General features: G+C 45.5%; 1 protein-coding gene across 1 annotated transcript in view; it reads right to left on the minus strand.

Annotated features, from left to right (window-relative positions):
- Nucleotides 1–12,628, minus strand: part of LOC115165338 (sodium-dependent neutral amino acid transporter SLC6A17-like) — a 42,494-nt gene extending 29,866 nt beyond the window's left edge. The window contains exon 1 of the mRNA XM_029718411.1: nt 12,493–12,628. The gene's annotated coding sequence lies outside the window, so the exon portion shown is untranslated. The remainder of the gene's footprint in view (nt 1–12,492) is intronic.
- Nucleotides 12,629–19,160: the final 6,532 nt, after the last annotated feature.

Consider the following 19,160-nt stretch of genomic DNA (forward strand, 5'->3'; position numbering starts at 1 on the left):
TCGGTCCAAAAATAACTCTCTGCTGAAGAGAAGCAGCGTTTTGCAGGTGCAACTGAAGACATGATGTCTGATGTGGAGACAGACTCAGAGGAGACGGGTGCCTTTTGAAGAACTTCCCCACCCTGACGCTTCCTTGAGTTTGAGGACCTGATTGCGTCAGCAGACCGGAGAAGAAGAGCCTTACTGGGGAGAAAAAGCCCTTACCCATAACATCTGATTGTGAAATAGACCACAGACAATCACGATTTTCACTGACTCTTCACACCTGCTTCTCAACTAAATTTTTGCACCTACTCTCACTCTGGTTGGCTCGTCATAACCCCACCATTTCCTGGCAACAGAGGGCTCTCACGGGGTGGTCGCGAGAGTGCTCGGGGAGGTGTGAATGGGGTTTCCGTTGGTGCTACCACGGTGGAAAGTACAGACCAGGTCTCCACCGTGCGCATCCCCCCAGAATATGCCGATTTTGCTCTCGCCTTCTGTAAAAAGAAGGCAACTCAATTACCACCTCATCGACGGGGTTTCCAGGAGTCACGTGTATCCCCTGTTGCAAGCGGAGACAGTGGCTATGGAGACATATGTCTCTGAATCCCTGCGTCAGGGGTACATTCAGTCCTCCACTTCACCCACCTCCTGCGCCCGTGCATTGACAATAGAGGTCTCAATCAAATCACGGTAAGGTGCAGTTACCCGCTACCTCTTATCGCCACGGCGATTGAGTCAATGCATGGGGCGCGCTTCTTCACTAAACTGGATCTCAGGAGTGCGTATAACCTGGTGCGTATCCGGGAGGGAGACGAGTGGAAGACAGCAGGCTGTCTTCTTCCTAGGGTATCGCATTTCCACATCAGGGGTGGAGATGGAGAGTGACCGCTTTGCAGCCGTGCGTAATTGGCCGACTCCCACCACGGTAAAGGAGGTGCAGCGATTTTTAGGGTTTGCCAATTACTACCGGAGATTATCCGGGGTTTTGGCCAGGTGGCTGCTCCCATTATCTCACTGCTGAAGGGGGGTCCTGTATGGTTGCAGTGGTCGGCTGAGGCGGACAGGGCTTTTGGGCAGCTAAGAGCTCTGTTTACTTCGGCTCCCGTGCTGGCCCATCTGGATCCCTCTTTGGCGTTCATAGTGGAGGTGGACGCGTCCGAGGCTGGGATAGGAGCCGTGCTCTCACAGTGCTCGGGTACGCCACCGAAACTCCGCCCCTGTGCTTTCTTCTCGAAGAAGCTCAGCCTGACGGAGCGTAACTATGATATGGGGGACCGGGAGTTGTTGGCTGTGGTTAAAGCGTTGAAGGCGTGGAGACATTGGCTTGAGGGGGCTAAACACCCTTTCCTCATCTGGACTGACCATCGCAACCTGGAGTACATCCGGGCAGCGAGGAGACTGAATCCTCGTCAGGTAAGGTGGGCCATGTTCTTTACCCGTTTTGTGTTTACCCTGTCCTACAGACCAGGTTCGCAGAATATGAAGGCAGACGCACTGTCCTGGCTGTATGACACAGAGGAGCGGCCCATGGATCAGACTCCCATAATCCCGGCCTCCTGCCTGGTAGCGCCGGTCATGTGGGAGCTGGATGCGGACATTGAGCAAGCATTGCGTACAGGACGTGAGGGTTTATGTTTCCTCCTGCTCGGTGTGTGCCCAGTGTAAGGCTCTGAGACACCTGCCCAGAGGTAAGCTACATCCCTTACCCGTTCCACAACGACCTTGGTCACACCTGTCAGTGGATTTCCTAACCGATTTTCCTCTTTCACAGGGAAACACTACGATCCTGGTCGTTGTGGATCGTTTCTCTAAGTCCTGTCGTTTCCTGCCTCTGCCCGGTCTTCCTACGGCCCTACAGACTGCGGAAGCCCTGTTTACCCACGTCTTCTGGCACTACGGGGTGCCTGAGGATATAGTGTCTGATCGGGGTCCCCAGTTCACGTCGAGAGTCTGGAAGGCGTTCATGGAACATCTGGGGGTCTCGATCAGCCTCACCTCTGGGTTTTACCCCGAGAGTAACGGGCAGGTAGAGAGAGTCAACCAGGATGCGGTCAGGTTTCTGCGGTCCTATTGCCAGGACCGGCCGGGGGAGTGGGCGGCGTTCATGCCCTGGGCCGAGATGGCGCAGAACTCGCTTCGCCACTCCTCCAGTAACCTCTCCCCCTTACAGTGCGTATTGGGGTACCAGCCGGTTCTGGCGCCGTAGCATCAGGGTCAGACCGAGGCTCCTGCGGTGGACGACTGGTTCAGGCGTGCGGAGGAGACATGGGAGGCCGCCCATGTTCACCTCTAGTGTGCTGCGCTACGCCAAAAGACCAGTGCGGACCGTCACCGCAGTGAGACCGGGTCTGGCTCTCGACCCAAAACCTGCCCCTCTGCCTGCCCTGCCGGAAGCTGGGTCCGCAGTTTTTGGGGCCATTTAAAGTCCTGAGGAGGGTGAACGAGGTGTGTTACAGGTTACAGCTTCCCTCTGATTACCGTATTAACCCCTCGTTCCATGTGTCTCTCCTCAGGCCGGTGGTGGCTGGTCCGCTCCAGGAATCTGGACATCGAGGGGGTCCCGGCGTACTCTGTTCGTTCCATCCTGAATTCGAGGCGTCGGGCCTTCAGTACCTCGTGGAGTGGGAGGGGAACGGCCCGGAGGATAGGTGCTGGGTTCCGGTTGCAGATGTTTTGGACCCCGAACTGCTGCGGGAGTTTCACCGTCACCGGCCGGATCGCCCTGCGCCTCACCCTCCGGGTCGTCCCCGAGGCCGGTGTCGGCACGCTGCTGGAGCCGCTCGTCAAGGGGGGGTACTGTCACAACTTCCGCCGAAGTCGGCTCCTCTCCTTGTTCGGGCGGTGTTCGGCGATCGACGTCATCGGTTTTCTAGCCATCGTCGCTCCATTTTTCATATTCCCATTTGTTTTGTCTTGTTCCATACACACCTGGTTTCACACTGAATGTATTTAGTCCTCTGTTCCCCTCCATGTCTTTGTGTGAAATTGTTTTAATATTATGTGTGTATTGTTACACGCCAGACTTTTGTTTATTGTTCCGTGTTTTGGGCACGTTGTATGTACTTCTGTGCTTTCGTTTGGACCGGAATTAAAAGTACGCCTCCAGTACACACCCGTAACACACAGCTAGAACACTACCCTCTTCTTCTAGTTTTTTTTAATAAATGTGTTGATATTGTGTATTTGTTTTTATAAATGTGTTGATATTGTGTATTTGTTTTTTAAATGTGTTATTATTGTGTATTTTTTATATAAATGTGTTGATATTGTCTATTTTTTGATGAATGTGTATTGCACTGTTTGGGAGAGCTTGCAATATTAGTTTTGTTTTATTTCCTTACTTAGTTTAGTAAAACATTTCTTATGTTGTACACTTTTTTTATTTTATATTATTTCATTAGAGATATATTATTTAATAATTTGTTTGACTTTTTAACACTTGTTATTTTCTTTGGGGGGTAATAATACTTATTTTTTTATTAACTTATGTCTTGGCTTATCTTGTATACTTTTATTTGCCAAATAAAATATTTTTTTCATATTTTGTTCCGTTACAGTCTTATTCTAAAATGGATTAAATACATTTGTTCCTCATCAATGTACACACAATACCCATAATGACAAAGCAAAAACAGCTACCTTATTTACATAAGTATTCAGACCTTTTTCTATGTGACTCGAAATTGAGCTCAGGTGCATCCTGTTTCCATTGATCATCCTTGAGATGTTTTCTACAACTTGATTAGAGTCCGCCTGTGGTAAATTCAAAGGATTGGACATGATTTGGAAAGGCACACACCTGTCTATATATAAGGTCCCACAGTTGACAGTTCATGTCAGCAAAAAAAACAAGCCATGAAGTCAAATGAATTGCCCGTAGAGTTCAGAGACAGGATTGTGTCGAGCCACAGATCTGGGGAAGGGTACCAAAAAATGTCTGCAGCATTGAAGGTCCCCAAGAACACAGTGGCCTCCATCATTTTTAAATGGAAGAAGTTTGGAACCACCAAGACTCTTCCTAAAGCTGGCCGCCCGGGCAAATTGAGCAATCGGAGGAGATGGACCTTGGTCAGGGAGGTGACCAAGTACGCGATGGTCACTCTGACAGAGCTCCAGAGTTCCTCTGTGGAGATGATAGAACCTTTGCAAAAATGTCCAAAAAACTGTTTTTGCATTGTCATTATGGGGTATTGTGTGTAAATTGATGAGGGAAAAAAACTATTGAATCCATTTTAAAATAAGGCTGTAACGGAATTTTTGGGGGAAAAAGTCAAGGGATCTGAATACTTTCCGAAAACAATGTTTAGTAAGCACTTTCCTTGATTTGGTGACAGAATCCATTAGTGTAAGGGGGGGCAATGGAAGTGGCTAGAGTCTTCAGAGGGTATATAATTCGGAGTCTGAAACTAGGGTATTTGGTGCAGTGTGTATTTTTGACCAGGGTCCATGGGCTCTGGTCAAAAGTAGTACACTACGTAGAGAATAGGGTGCCATTTGGGACGTAGCCTTGGGGATGTAACTTTGTTTCTGGCCTATTTATGGAACGTATGCAAATAATGGTCAAGTTGCTATTGTGACGAGATGATGGTAAATTATCATATTGAAATGGACTGAGTGATTCACTTCAAACTGTCTTATAGGAAGTCCAAGAGAGAGAGAGAGAGAGGTAAGCTACAGCAGACCAGTCACTGTACTCTTGTCGTATCTGCTCCAACTGGTATCAACTACAGTGGTGGTCAGTGCTGTTTAAGATGACGGAGGACGATTTGTTTTTCATGAGCATGGCCTTATTTCTATTACAGCATATTGGATGATTGTCATTACATTTACATTTAAGTCATTTAGCAGACGCTCTTATCCAGAGCGACTTACAAATTGGTGCATTCACCTATAATATCCAGTAGAACAAACACTTTACAATAGTGCATCTAAATCCTTTAAAGGGGGGGGTTAGAAGGATTACTTTATCCTATCCCAGGTATTCCTTAAAGAGGTGGGGTTTCAGGTGTCTCCGGAAGGTGGTGATTGACTCCGCTGTCCTGGCATCGTGAGGGAGATTGTTCCACCATTGGGGTGCCAGAGCGGCAAACAGTTTTGACTGGGCTGAGCGGGAACTGTGCTTCCTCAGAGGTAGGGAGGCGAGCAGGCCAGAGGTGGATGAAAGCAGTGCCCTTGTTTGGGTGTAGGGCCTGATCAGAGCCTGAAGGTACGGAGGTACCCAGTTCAATGTAACAGGCTACTACTGTACACGATACTCTAATTTTCCCAATACCCATCGTGAGGTTGCTACAACCTAGCCTATGAATGAAAGTTTACAACGTAGGTAAACACAGGTCGAGAGACAAATTTGAGGTGACAGACAGTGACAGATGGACAGACAGTGACACATTCAATACCGCCTTGCATACTCTTGCCTGCACTCTTGCCTGCATCTAGCTGATATAAGGTGTAATCATTAGTCCAACAGTTGCAAACAAGAGTTTCTATTGGACAAATTCAGGTATGTTTATCCCCGTTTTGTTCCGTTTGCTTACGTTTAAGAATTTTTTTCAACGGAATCAGCGGAATGAATACACCCCTGAACACAGCTCACTTTCATAGCAGCCATGTTGTATTCCTTCACGCATCAATGCGCTCTCCTCCTCTCACCTCTCCCTTTGCTTGTGGACTTCAATGCACAACACATCAGCTGTATGTGACCAGGTGAAAAAAACCTTACGAAGCCAAACCGCTACACCGTTGTCACCATGTTAGCTAAAGTAACGTCATAGTCACCTAATAGAACTAACAAGTTAGTAAACCCACTACAATCATGCAGCAACGTTACAGTGTACAGTCAATAAGAAGTTACACTGGCGGGCCCCGGTGGCAATAAATTAGTAAAACCAAATGTTTACCTTGACTTGGAAGAGTTCCAGTGTTGTGTTGGATAGTCATAGCCAGCTAGCTAACATTTGAGCAGGGTCTTTCATTAGGTTGAACTAGCTAGCTGCATTTGCTAGCGAAGTAAGTGAAACTGAAAGTGAAGAAAAAAATATGAAATCTCTCTCTATTTCTTTCTAGCTTCTCCTTCATTTTGGAAGAAATTAATTTGTTTAAAACTGTTCAACTATTGTCTTTCTCTCTCTTTGAGTCAACAACTCATCACATTTTATGAACTAGCTGTATGCTTACGCTTTCAGTACTAGATTCATTATCTGATCCTTTGATTGCGTGGACAACATGTCGGTTCATGCTGCAAGAGCTCTGATAGGTTGGAGGACGTCCTCCGGAAGCTGTCATAATTACTGTGTAAGTCTATGGAAGGGGGTGAGAACCATGAGCCTCCAAGATTTTGTATTGAAGTCAATGTACCCAGAGGAGGATGGAAGCTAACTGTCCTCTGGCTACACCACGGTGCTACCCTACAGAGTGCTGTGGAGGCTACTGTAGACCTTCTTCGCAAAATGTGTTTTAATAAATTATTTGGTGACATGTGAATATATTTATTGTAGTTTTATATAAAAAGGATTACTTTTTAAATGTTTAAAAACATTTATTTTTATGAAATTCACTGAGGAGGATGGTCCTCCCCTTCTTCCTCTTAGGAGCCTCCACTGATCATTTATGAACGGTGGCATTTCTATAGGTCAAATGACTGGATGGATCCTTGGTAGGCAATGGTTGGTAGGCAATGGTTCTTCCTGTGTCATAGGTGTAGTCGTGTTGAATCGACCAAAACGCAGCCGGGATGTGAATACTCATCTTTATATTTATTTTGAATAAAGCATACACGGGAAAGCAATAAACAAGAACGATTAGTGACAGTTTCACAGGCTATACATTCACTAGCAGTGCGAAATACACAACAACCCACAAAAACCAGGTGACAAACACACTCCTAATATATGACTCCCAATCAGGAACAACGATAACCAGCTGTCCCTGATCGGGAGCCACACAGACCAACATAGAAACAGAAGTACTAGACAAACACATACCCAGTACTTCTGCCACGTCCTGACCACAATACTAAACAACTACTCCCTCCGCTGGTCAGGACGTGACATCCTGTTAAATGTAAATCTCATCCCTGCACCATCCAACCTCATAATTTCCTCTCCCATCCTCTTATCTTCCTCTCACTGTCTCACATAATGACAGCTCATAAAGGACAGCTACCAATCACATGAAGTCACTGTGACAAGATAGGAGGGAACTTACGCTGCCAGACAACACAGGCACACCTGGGGTCAAGGCTAATAGCGCATTAATGTTAGGTACAATGGCATGATGGGTGATGTCAAATCAAACCAAATGTTATTTGTCACATACTTCGTAAACAAGCTTTAGACTACAAGTGAAATGCTTACTTATGAGCCGGTGCCAACAATGCAGAGAGAAAAACAAGAAATAATAGAAAATTAATACAATGAGGAATAAATACACAATGAGTAATGATAACTTGGATATATACACAGGGTACCAGTACTGAGTCCATGTGCAGGGGTACGAGGTAATAACTTGGATATATACACAGGGTACCAGTACTGAGTCAATGTGCAGGGGTACGAGGTAATAACTTGGATATATACACAGGGTACCAGTACTGAGTCAATGTGCAGGGGTACGAGGTAATAACTTGGATATATACACAGGGTACCAGTACTGAGTCAATGTGCAGGGGTACAAGGTAATAACTTGGCTATATACACAGGGTACCAGTACTGAGTCAATGTGCAGGGGTATAAGGTAATAACTTGGATATATACACAGGGTACCAGTACTGAGTCCATGTGCAGGGGTACGAGGTAATAACTTGGATATATACACAGGGTACCAGTACTGAGTCCATGTGCAGGGGTACGAGGTAATAACTTGGATATATACACAGGGTACCAGTACTGAGTCCATGTGCAGGGGTACGAGGTAATAACTTGGATATATACACAGGGTACCAGTACTGAGTCCATGTGCAGGGGTACGAGGTAATAACTTGTATATATACACAGGGTACCAGTACTGAGTCCATGTGCAGGGGTACGAGGTAATAACTTGGATATATACACAGGGTACCAGTACTGAGTCCATGTGCAGGGGTACGAGGTAATGACTTGGATATATACACAGGGTACCAGTACTGAGTCCATGTGCAGGGGTACGAGGTAATAACTTGGATATATACACAGGGTACCAGTACTGAGTCCATGTGCAGGAGTACGAGGTAATAACTTGGATATATACACAGGGTACCAGTACTGAGTCCATGTGCAGGGGTACGAGGTAATAACTTGGATATATACACAGGGTACCAGTACTGAGTCCATGTGCAGGGGTACGAGGTAATAACTTGGATATATACACAGGGTACCAGTACTGAGTCCATGTGCAGGGGTACGAGGTAATAACTTGGATATATACACAGGGTACCAGTACTGAGTCCATGTGCAGGGGTACGAGGTAATTGAAGTAGATATGTACATAAAAAGTGCATTCAGAAAGAATTCAGACCCCTTGAAATTTTCCACATTTTGTTACGTTACAGCCTTATTTTGAAATTGATTAAATTGTTTTTTCCCCACATCTATCTACAAATAATAAACCATAATAACTAAGTAAAAACAGTTTTTTTCCCCGAAATATCATTTGGGTGAAATGTTTACTTACGAGCCCCTAACCAACAATTCAGTTAAAAAAAATATGGATAAGAATAAGAGATAAAAGTACCAAGTAATTAAAGAGCAGCAGTAAAATAACAATAGCTAGACTATATACAGGGTGTACCGGTACAGAGTCAATGTGCGGGGGCACCGGTTAGTTGAGGTAGTATGTACATGTAGGTAGAGTTATTAAAGTGACTATGTATAGATGATAACAGAGAGTAGCAGTGGTGTAAAGATGGGGTGAGGGGGTGGGGGGGGGGGCACTGCAAATAGTCTGGGTAGCCATTTGAATAGATGTTCAGGAGTCTTATGGCTTGGGGGTAAAAGCTGTTTAGAAGCCTCTTAGACCTAGACTTGGCGCTCTGGTACCGCTTGCCGTGGGGTAGCAGAGAGAACAGTCTATGACTAGGGTGCCTGGATTCTTTGCCAATTTTAGGGCCTTCCTCTGACACCGCATGGTATAGAGGTCCTGGATGGCAGGAAGCTTAGCCCCAGTGATGTACTGGGCCATTCGCACTACCCTCTGTAGTGCCTTGCGGTCGGAGCCCGAGCAGTTGCCATACCAGGCAGTGATGTAACCAGTCAGGATGCTCTCGATGGTGCAGTTGTAGAACCTTTTTGACCCATGCCAAATCTTTTCAGTCTCCTGATGGGGAATAGGTTTTGTCGTGCCCACTTCACAACTGTCTTGCTGTGCTTGGACCATGTTAGTTTGTTGGTGATGTGGACACCAAGGAACATGAAGCTCTCAACCTGCTCAACTGCAGCCCCGTCGATGAGAATGGGGGCGTGCTCAGTCCTCTTTTTCCTGTAGTCCACAATCATCTCCTTTGTCTTGATCACGTTGAGGGAGAGGTTGTTGTCCTGGCACCACACAGCCAGGTCTCTGACCTCCTCCCTATAGGCTGTCTCGTCATTGTCGGTGATCAGGCCTACCACTGTTGTGTCATCTGCAAACTTAATGATGGTGTTGGAGTCGTGCCTGGCCGTACAGTCATGAGTGAACAGGGAGTACAGGAGGGGACTGAGCACGCACCCCTGAGGGGCCCCCTTGTTGAGGATCAGCGTGGCAGATGTGTTGCTACCTACACTTATCTTTACTCTGGAGGCGGCCCATCAAGAAGTCCTGGATCCAGTTGCAGAGGGAAGTGTTTAGATCCTTAGCTTAGTGATGAGCTTTGAGGGCACTATGGTGTTGAACCCTGAGCTGTAGTCAACGAATAGCATTCTCACATAGGTGTTCCTTTTGTCCAGGTGGGAATGGGCAGTGTGGAGTGCAATAGAGATTGCATCATCTGTGGATCTGTTGGGGCGGTATGCAAATTAGAGTGGGTCTAAGGTTTCTGGGATGATTGTGTTGATGTGAGCCATGACCAGCCTTTCAAAGCATTTCATGGCTACAGACGTGAGTGCTATGGGTCGGTAGTCATTTAGGCAGGTTACCTTAGTGTTCTTGGGAACAGGGACTATGGTGGTCTGCCTTTTACTGAGGAGTGCCTTCCGTCTGGCCACTACCATAAAGGCCTGATTGGTGGAGTGCTGCAGAGATGGTTGTCCTTCTGGAAGGTTCTCCCATCTCCACAGAGGAACTCTGGAGCTCTGTCAGTGAACATCGGGTTCTTGGTCACCTCCCTGACCAAGGCCCTTCTCCCCCGATTGCTCAGTTGGCCGGGCGGCCACCTCTAGGAAGAGTCTTGGTGGTTCCAATATTCTTCCATTCAAGAATGATTGAGGACCATGACCATTACCATGACACCCGGATAGCAGAGGGTAGATAAGATCAGACGTTGAGATTTGTTGGCATTTGTTTGTTGGCATTTTATTTATTTGAAATGTATAGGAATGAAGGATGTAGGTAATGTTGTCAGTCTGGTGTAGAAGGATTGTTCTACTCAGTTATATCACCAGCTGGGTGTTCTGTGTGCAAGGAGTTTTGAATATTTGTTTTATTTCCTGTATGTTGTGAGTGGCTACCTGGTTGATCCTGCCAGTAGCATATGCTTGTCTCAAAGATTAAGCCATGCAATTCTAAGTACACACGGCCGGTACAGTGAAACTGCGAATGGCTCATTAAATCAGTTAACACTGTTCTTGGTGACCTTCAATGCTGCAGAAATGTTTTGGTACCCTTTTCCAGATCTGAGCCTCGACGCAATCCTGTCTCGGAGCACTACACACAAGTCCTTCGACCTCATGGCTTGGTTTTTGCTCTGACATGCACTGTCAATTGTGGGACCTTATATAGACAGGTGTGTGCCTTCACAAATCATGTCCAATCAATTGAATTTACCACAGGTGGACTCCAATCAAGTTGTAGAAACATCTCAAGGATGATCAATGGAAACAGGATGAACCTGACCTCAATCTCGAGTCTCATAGCAAAGGGTCTGAATACTTATGTAAATATTGTATTTCTGTTTATTTTTTAATTATTTTGTTGCAAAAATGTATAAAAACCCTTTTTTCAGTTTGTTATTATGGGGTATTGCGTGTTTCTGAGGATTATTATTTTTTAATCCATTTTAGATAAGTCTGTAACGTAACAAAATGTGGAAAAGTCAAGGGGTCTGAATACATTCCGAAGGCACTATAATTATAAATATGGCATCAAAATGTTGAGAATCGGATCTCCACCCTAGCTGACCATTGTACGCAGCTTGCTCTGATCGTAGAGTAAGGAAACAGGCTGGGAGAGTCAGCTTGTCTGTGGTGGTCGGTGAACCCTCAACCTTCTGGCCCGTAGCCCTGCGTGGCATCAACTGTGCCACAAAAGCCTGCTGAAGTGGCAATGTCGATATCCACATTTATAAACACAGGGTAGCTACAGTGATTGTTATTTGTGGTCGTAAATATTATTGTTAGTTAATTATATGAGAGAGAGTGTTCAATTTATTTTACAGTACAAGGGGACTGTCATGTGAAAATATATGTAACTTTGGGGATGCATTGTTTTTGGATGACACCTTGAGTTGGACCAGCCCCTCCCACCAGTAAATTTCGATCTGTCCCTTATGTTTAACCCAATTGTGTGCAGCCCTATGGGTCTCCCGATCACGGCCGGTTGTGATACAGCTCGGGATCGAACCAGGGTCTGTAATGTCAAACTCAAAACTACTGGGGGAAAGAATGGCCATCTCTGAGGACAACAAATTATTATATTCTATAGAATCTATTCTATTCTATTCCATGTGGTTCCCGAGTCGATTTGGGTTAAAAAACGGAGTAAAACTCCCATAGCATCTTGACTTCTAGCATCTTGATAAGATAGGTGTGCGTCCTCCAGGCCGAACTGAGAGACATCGTCATCACGTGTCCACAGGCACACTGTGTAGTGTGACGCTCCATAGCGGAATTGGTTTTATTATTGCTTCAAACAGTTCAAAAACAGCTGGAATAGACATGAATTGTCGCCAAGGTCAAATCAAGAAAACCGAATAGGACATCTACATCCGTGCACCCAAAGACGGAGCAAAGTAGAATATTTCCTCAATAAGTGACCTGATCACGCAATACGTTTTATACCTGGGTTTTTTAAAGACGCAGACGCGCATCGTAGGCCCATTATCGAACTAAATACTGTAACCTATAGGTTTGTGACCGCGCCAATGAGGGCTCATCTCGCATCGAAAAGGGCGAACGGTTTCTATAGGCAAGCCTACAGTATAAAATAGCCTAATGCAACAATCATGCAGAAATGCCAACACCTATTATAGACATATTTGACAGGGTGAGAATGGTTAATTTCCATTGACTATAACAATGATCTCATTATTACAGCCTATAGATATGTCATGATGCAATCGCATAATGCGTTGCTAGATGGAAGCTGGAAATAAGCATCGTATAGGCTCAATGCCATTCTTACCTTATTCGAAGTTGAACAACAGTCTATATTCAAAAACAGTTTTCAAAAAAATCCCCACGTTCAGTAAGGCAAATATTCATCCATCTCTCCTCTGCGCGCACTGAGATGCGAAATCACCGAGAGCTCCTTGATGGAAATTGACATGCGGTGAGGCGCGTAAAGTCTGACGCAAACAGACACCTAACGGTTCTCATTGGCAAGTTTAGCGGCTAATAACGGCCACATTTACACACATTAACGACAATCTATTGTATTACTTCATCAATCCAACAATGATATTGTCTATATTATCAGTGATAATATAGACAACGCAGGTTTATTCCACGTGGCTGATGTTGGTGGGACAACTCCCACGTATTTAGGGATTACGATGGTGAAGGTTTTTTTCCATCACGATGCCTGACGCAGGTTTGAGTCATCCTAACTTCTTACGTCAGCAGATGTTTACAAACCTATTTTAAAGCATCTGACTGCAGTACAGTCAGTCCAGTGGGAAAATAACAACACAGGTGTTCTGTGTAACCCGAGTGAGTCCTTTCATTGACTAAAATAGATGATGCATGTTGTTCGAAGCAGGTATCAGATTGTTTTGTCACAGCTGGTTGAAGTGGAGCAAAACACGCCTTTACAGTTACAGCGGTCAACCAACATTACACTAGGCTATATGATACTAATTAGGTGTGTGATTTAGCACCCCGTCAAACAAGTTTGACAAAAAGACATCACATGCTCAATTAGCGCTTGTAAATATGTAATAGGACATTTGCATATCCAAACAGTGTAGTTTTGCCCAATTACACCTACGCTGTAGGGCATTGCCTTCTGACAAATAAACATTCAAATGAATGAGCAAATATATTGTTGATATCATTGTTATTACTGGTCGTTGCACGTTATGGATATGACTACTGTATAGTGAGACATCGCTGTCATTTTAAACATGCTGTGGCATGCCATGATGTGTTGTATTTCTGTGTAATATGTTGTTGCACATATTTCTTTATTGCCTCCACTGTCCTCCTGAGTTGTTTTGACCATCCATTTTTTGGCACAGTCATTTTTCTTTTTTGACATCAGGGATTTATTCTGACCTTGGCTCTATGTATCTAGCCCCGCTCTGTTGACACTATTTATTACACTGTATTATATGGCATGTTACAGCCCCGCTCTGTTGAGACTATTTATTACACTGTATTATATGGCATGTTACAGCCCTGCTCTGTTGAGACTATTTATTACACTGTATTATATGGCATGTTACAGCCCTGCTCTGTTGAGACTATTTATTACACTGTATTATATGGCATGTTACAGCCCTGCTCTGTTGAGACTATTTATTACACTGTATTATATGGCATGTTACAGCCCTGCTCTGTTGAGACTATTTATTACACTGTATTATATGGCATGTTACAGCCCCACTCTGTTGAGACTATTTATTACACTGTATTATATGGCTTGTTACAGCCCCACTCTGTTGAGACCAGTGGAGGCTCCTCAGAGGAGGAAGGGGAGGACCATCCTCAGTGAATTTCATAAAACACTTTTTAGATTAAACTATACTAAATATAAAAACATGTCACCAAATAATTTATTAAAAACACACTATTATGCAAATAAGGTCTACAGTAGCATCCACAGCACTCTGTAAGGGTAGCACCATGGTGTAGCCGGAAGAAAGCTAGCTTCTGTCCTCCTCTGGGTACATTGACTTCATTACAAAACCTAGGAGGCTCATGGCTCTCACCCCCTTCCATAGACTTACACAGTAATTATGACAACTTCCGGAGGACGTGCTCCAACCTATCAGAGCTCTTGCAGCATGAACTGACATGTTGTCCACCCAATCAAAGGATCAGAGAATGAATCTAGTTCTGAAAGCATAAGCTACAGCTAGCGAGCACTCAGTGCATACAATATGGTGAGTAGTTGACGCAAAGAGAGAGAAAGACGCACTGGAGAGAAAGAAAGAATAGTTGAACAGTTTTGAACAAATTAATTTCTTCCAAAATGGAGAAGCAAGAGAGATTGTCATTTTTTTAAACTTTCAGTTTCACTTACTTAGCTAGCAAATGCAGGTAGCTAATTTAGCCTACTGCAACACCCTGCTCAAACAGAGGGATGCTATGTTAGCTAGCTGGCTATGACTATCCAACACAACACTGGAACTCTTCCAAGTCAAGGTAAACGTTTGGTGAGGAGGATGGTCCTCCCCTTCGTCCTGTGAGGAGGATGGTCCTCCCCTTCGTCCTGTGAGGAGGATGGTCTTCCCCTTCGTCCTCTGAGGAGGATGGTCCTCCCCCTTCGTCCTCTGAGGAGGATGGTCCTCCCCCATCGTCCTCTGAGGAGCATGGTCCTCCCCCTTCATCCTGTGAGGAGGATGGTCCTCCCCCTTCGTCCTGTGAGGAGGATGTTCCTCCCCTTTCGTCCTGTGAGGAGGATGGTTTTCCCTTCGTCCTCTGAGGAGGATGGTCCTCCCCCATCGTCCTCTGAGGAGGATGGTCCTCCCCCTTCGTCCTGTGAGGAGGATGGTCCTCCCCCTTCGTCCTCTGAGGAGGATGGTCCTCCCCCATCGTCCTCTGAGGAGCATGGTCCTCCCCCTTCGTCCTGTGAGGAGGATGGTCTTTCCTTTGTCCTCTGAGGAGGATGGTCCTCCCCTTCATCCTGTGAGGAGGCTCCACTGGTGTATTATGGGTAAACACCTGAAACGTAAATCCATTCTCCCACCGTCCTTTCTCTTTCTTCAGAGATAACAAACACAGAGATCAGCCTTTTGTAGGACATCCTCTGGATATCCTACCCGCTACCCGCCACCCTCCGTATCGCTGGGTACCTCAACCCCTGGGCAGGCAGCAGTGTGTGAGACAGCAGCCTTAAGAACTTCAAACAGTCCGGATATCCCCAGTTTAGAACAGTGGAAGTTTGGCTGCTGTCCGAAGCAGATGTGTTGTCGATTGACTAAAACAATTTAAACTGGGCTGAGAGATTAGGGGGATGTTAAGACGTTAACCATGTACTACTATTAGAGCTGATGGTAAATCTTACAGGAATGACCTGCGGGAGAGGACGCATTCCTGAAGAATATAAATAGACCACATTATTACATTTCAGATGCTAAATTTAGACATTATTAATGAGTGTTTTTCAAGGGACAATGCTGGGAATATGCTGTTTATTGCAGCAAAAACATTCATACAAAAAAAAGGTCAAAATGAAGGCTGTAGGCTGCGGATGTCAGTATGAGAGCGTGTGAAATGCTGTGTGTTTGGTTTTGTGAAAGAGAGGAGGTGTAGCTGATTAAGACCCTGTCATCTCTGACGATGGGTTGGCTTGTCCATGCTTATCTCTCTCTCTCTCTCTCTCTCTCTCTCTCTCTCTCTCTCTCTCTCTCTCTCTCTATCCTCCTCCCTCCCTCCCTGCCCTCCTCCCCCTCCCTCCGTTTGTCATACCCTCAGAAGCTAGAGCTGGAAGCATGGTGGAGCATCCTCAGCCTATAGCATGGTGGATGTGTGTGTCATAGCCCTTTATTCTCCCCTGTGCATCACGAGGCAATGTGTGAATGAACACACACACACACACACACACACACACACACACACACACACACACACACACACACACACACACACACACACACACACACACACACACACACACACACACACACACACACACACACACACACACACAAACACAATACACACACACACACAATATACAGTAAGCTTGCTGCGGCCTGCCTGTCTGCCCGCCCGCCCGCCTGCCTACTTCCATTGACTCATGTGACTCACTTTCCAAGGGCTCGGCTGCTGGGATCAGTTGCTATGGCAACCGTAGATCATATGATAGTCACTAACTGTGTTCTAACACCTTAGCAGCTTATGGCCTCTGGGCTTTATGCAGCGAGGCTGTGAATGAATGTTGTGAATGAATGAAAACATGAAAGCCTATAGGTAAATATAAATGTTTTATTTAAAATATGATCAAATCTACCTAATAAATCTAATAAACCACAATCTGGTCCTCAGACATGCGCGAACACAGTGGACATCAGATTGCTCTTGTTGCTAAAGCAACAGATTTCTCAGGAGAAGCAGCATAGCATCCATCAATAGTAAAGTGCCGGTCTGTATGCTGGTTTGACCATGACGCCTACCTGACCTGCTAATGCTGTAATAACGGTCCATAAATTCAGACAGATTACAAGAAATAAACACTAAAGACATTAAAGGCAGCATGCATAGCCCAGGCTGTATCACAACAGGCCATGATTGGGAGTCCCATGGGTGCAGCGCACAATTGGCCCAGCGTCGTCCAGGTTAGGGGAGGATTTGGCCTGGGTAGGCCGTCCTTTTAAATAAGAACTTGTTCTTAACTGACTTACCTAGTTAAATAAAGGTTAAATAAATATATATTTTTTTTATAAAGAAATACACAAATATTCCACACACTGTTAAAGCAGAAGCTTTAACGTGATGGAGTCCTGTATTGCTCTACTGATGCAGTCATATGAGTGTAATAAGCATGTTACTTTCCCCAGTTTCTGTGTTGTGGGTTTGTGTATATGTATGTGTGTATTTCAGGAAATGGCTTCCTGGATTCCCCCAAGCAGCTGATTGGTCGGCCCCGTTGCAGATTGGAGCTCTGATCCCGCCCTCTCGTTAGGGGATACAGCTGTCGGCAATTACAAACTCGTTCTACAGCTGGATAAAAGCCAGTGTTCCTTTATTAGGAGACAGAGCTTCTTTGTATGTCCTGTGTTTCGTTGTTGGTCTGTATAAGTTTGTAAAGGATTTTGTAGCCGGTCCTGCTGAGGTATGTGTATGCCAAAAGGACTGTGTTTTTGATGATTGAAATTGTTCACTTTAAGTTTGTATTATTCTGCTTCATTTGTTCCCAGGGGGTAAGGGGAAGGCACCTTGGGAGTGCTTAGGCAAGAGGCCTGCGGGCGTACATATACCCGTAGTATGTACCCTGTCAATGCACACTAACTAAGACCTGGGCGGACCACCCCCTGTATTTTGTTTAGCGCGCTAGGTGGTGTTGAGGTTAGGTAAGTAGTGGGTAGGTAGGTAAGGTAGGAGAGGGGGCTCTTTAACTTTAACTTTCTTTGCTTTGCATCCATCCAGACCCTTTTCCCCACAATTACCGTGTTAAGGAAATAAATTCCCTGTAAACGGGATTATTCTCTGCCTCTGTCATCCTTACCCGCACCTCCAGTCACATACCTCTTTCACTACAAAGCACATGTATTCAGCTCTATCTCATCAGACGTATAATAATAGGTTTATATTGACACTAAAGCCCATTAGAGAGAGTTGTTAACAGAAGAATAGACCTCAAACCTATTCCCTTCATTGGTTCCCTATTCCCTTCATTGGTTCCCTATTCCCTTCATTGGTTCCCTATTCCCTTCATTGGTTCCCTATTCCCTTCATTGGTTCCCTATTCCCTTCATTGGTTCCCTATTCCCTTTATAGTGCCATTTAGGACACATGTATAGTTTACAATCTTTCGTTTTTTAAATTTTTTATTTAACTAGGCAAGTCAGTTAGGAACAAATTCTTATTTACAACGACAGCCTACCCAGGCCAAACCCTCCCCTAACCCGGATGACGCTGGGCCAATTGTGCGCCGCCCTATGGGACTCCCAATCACGGCCGGTTGTGATACAGCCCGGGATAGAACCAGGGTCTGTAGTGACGCCTCTAGCACGGAGATACAGTGCCTTAGACCGCTGCGCCACTCGGGAGGTAATGGGGCATAGAGCAAGGAGCTGATTTACTATCAAGCTATTACAGTGAATACTTCTGATCCCAATCACTGGGATTTACAGCAGAAGAGGTGGCGTGTTTACGAGCTGTTAAAGAGAGGTGAGAGCAGGGGAAGAGGAGGAAGCCTATACCACCTCCATACACTGTATCCCTGGCATATAGCACCGTGTCCCTCACACGTGTCCCTCACCTAGTGATGTCACTAGCCCTTATCTTCAGCTTCAAGAGAGAAGAGGAGGGGATGGTTGCCTGGCCACACAGACAGGCTGAACCACTTCCATGTCTCGTGTGTGTGTGTGTGTGTGTACAACAAGCTACCATTGAGAATTCAGTCCACCCCAAACCCTGTTCTCCCTCGCGAATGGAATGGTGCAGTCCTAACTCCGCCAATGCCCTGACACACACACCTCGGGTCGTGACGCAGAAGTTTGAGAGGATGGGGGGGTAAAGGCAAGATAACTCAGCCATTCCCTTTAACTACCTCCTCTACCTCCTCCTTTAGCCAAATAGAGAGACTGAACAAAATACAAAGCCAAGGGCAGACTCACACGTGCACGCACACATGTGCACACCCACACACACCACTCCAGACTCCCTCTCTATATCTTTCCCATCATACTGCAATTCTAGCAAAAAATAATTGAACAGGGTGACTGTGAGAAAATCACTGTCTCTTTAGTATCTTCAACATTCAGCCCCTCTCCTTTCTATCTGCTAATAGTCTAGTCCTGCTTAGAGAAGCCTTGTTAATTCACTGAAAAACTCTCCCCACCCCCTCTTTATCTGCCTCTCCCTCTCTCTCCACCCCCCCCTCTCCCCCTCTCTTTCCCCCCTCTCTCGCCTCTCTCTCTCCCATCTCTCTCTCCCCCTTCTCTCTCCATCTCTCTCCCCCCT

This window comes from Salmo trutta, chromosome 28, assembly GCF_901001165.1.
Source record: "Salmo trutta chromosome 28, fSalTru1.1, whole genome shotgun sequence".
Lineage (NCBI taxonomy): Eukaryota > Metazoa > Chordata > Actinopteri > Salmoniformes > Salmonidae > Salmo > Salmo trutta.